This window comes from Physeter macrocephalus, chromosome 1, assembly GCF_002837175.3.
Source record: "Physeter macrocephalus isolate SW-GA chromosome 1, ASM283717v5, whole genome shotgun sequence".
Lineage (NCBI taxonomy): Eukaryota > Metazoa > Chordata > Mammalia > Artiodactyla > Physeteridae > Physeter > Physeter macrocephalus.
In genome coordinates, this window is record NC_041214.2 from 48,902,988 (window position 1) to 48,905,314 (window position 2,327).

A 2,327-nucleotide genomic window follows, 5' to 3' on the forward strand; every position below is an offset into this window, starting at 1 on the left:
GAAGCTGGCAAACACTGCAGGATTCTAATAAGTTTCTCAGTATTGCAAGCAGTGTGACTTTTCTTACTGTGGAACAAGGTAGCAAAATGAAGCTAAACAACAAACACATTCCATCAACAAAATCTGTAAAACTGCGATGTAAACTTCAGCTCCAGAAGCCTTAATTTAGCCCACTTGAGAAACTCACCTCCTGCTTCTTTACTTTGGAGAAGACAAATTTCTTTCTCTTTGTTTGATTTCTCTTACTTGCTAAAAAGGCTGTTGGGTTTCTAGCACAGAAAATATTTTAATAGAAGGACTTTGACCCCTTTTTCCTTCTTAGGACTTACATGGCTACCAGGCTTTAGGCAGAAGAATGAACAAAGTGAGCACAGGACAAAATATATTCCATATGAATGTCTATTCTTGCAGAGTTTTCCTCCCAAGGAACATACTCATAACAGTTACTTTATAAAAGAGCTAGATTCAATGATCACTGAATTAATTGAAGTTCAAAAAATGCTATTACATTTATTGAATAAAAAGAGATGCAAAAATATCTTAATGAAGCCAGATGTGGTGTGAATTCTGGGCATTCATGCAAAGACTGTATAAAATAAAAATGTATACATAAGAATATCATGGTTTTGAAGAACAATGAACTTGCACTAAGTAATCTCAGCCAGAACTTCCATTAAATGATAGAAATTTGTTTAAGTGGTAGAAGTGACTAAAAGCACCTGCTAAAGGTCATCTTCTTTGGGAGGTTTTTCTCCACTTCTCTATGGTCACACCATCCTTCGTGCACCTTTGGTATTTCCTTAACACCTGTGTTAGGCCTTTATAACAAATGTCATAGACTGTGTGGCTTAAACAACAGACATTTATTCTCACAGTTCTGGGGGCTGAAGTCCAAGATCAAGGCACCACTGATTTGGTTCCTGGTGAAGGATCTCCCGTACTCCTTGCTTATTCTGCTACTCCAGATTATTCCTTATATACACCAAATGAGATTTGCCCCAGGGCCTTTGCACTTGCTGTTCCCTCTGTCTGGGTGCTCTTTACTTGAGCACTGCTGACTCCCTCACTGTTTTCAAGTTTCCATTCAAATGTCATCTGATCACTCTGTCTCTTTATTCTCCCATTTTTCTCTAGTTCCTTTCCCTAATTAGTCTTTCTCCTTAGCACAGATTGCAACCTGATTATCATTACTTATTCATACAGGTGTTGTTTATTTCTCCTGTTGGAATGTCAGCTCCATGAGGGCAGAGTTTTTGTCCTATTCACCACAGTAATCTCAGAATCGAGAACAGCACCTGGCACTGTTATGAAAAGGAAAGAAAGACACCCTTTTCACTAAGATGGCGCTGAAAGCGAAGAAGGAAACCCCGCCCCTCCCAAAACTGCAGCCAAAGCAAAGGCTTTGAAGGCCCAGAAAGCAGTGTTGAAAAGCGTCCACAGCCACACACAAAAAAATCCAGTGTCACCTACCTTCCGGTGGCCCAAAACATTGCAGGAGGCAGCCCAAATATTCTCGAAAGAGTGCCCCTAGGAGAAACAAGCTTGACCACTATGCCATCATTAAGTTCCCCCTCACCACCCAATCAGCCATGAAGTAGAGAGAAGACAGCAACACACTTGTGTTCGTTGTGGATGTCAATACCAACAAGCACCAGATTAAACAGGCTGTGAAAAATCTCTATGACATTGACCCGGCCAAGGTCAATGCCCTGATTAGGGCTGATGGAAAGAAGAAGGCATTTGGTCCACTGGTTGCTGACTGTGATGCTTTGGATGTTGCCAACAAAATTGGGGTCACCTAAGCTGAGTCCAGCCAGCTTATCCTAAATACGAAAATTTTCACTCTTAAAAATAAAAGGAAAGAAAGAGAGGAAGGAAGGAAAGGAAGAAGGAAAGAAAGAAGGCACATTTCCAGCCTACTTAGAATGACAGGTGATCTGATCTGATAAACATCATCTGGTGGAAATTATGGTCATTTTGATGATGAAGAAAAAAAGAAGTGGTTCTATATTAAGAGATTCTTTCTTGGACTTTGTGAAAGACTCAGAAACTATCTTTTCCTCAAGTGGAATTTCTTTCTTCACGGATATTAGCAGCATGAATTTAATTGGCAAAGTGTTAATGGAGGTAAATGCGCATTTCTTTTAAATAGTAAAAGAAAATTCTTTGAGCCTTTTGTTTTTTATTGCTTGTGTCTTGCCAGATGTCTCTGCATAACCTCCAGCCTTGGGTGGTGGTGATTAGGAGGACTTAGTGGTGTGGCCTGGAGCTAAAGCTGTAGGTGATATGAAGTCATCCCAAGAGAGCTGGTGTCCTCAGGGGTTTAT

General features: G+C 40.3%; 1 pseudogene; it reads left to right on the top strand.

The window, feature by feature from the left end:
• Positions 1–1,340: 1,340 nt before the first annotated feature.
• LOC102990511 (60S ribosomal protein L23a-like) lies at positions 1,341–1,802 on the top strand (annotated as a pseudogene).
• The last annotated feature ends 525 nt before the right edge of the window (positions 1,803–2,327 follow it).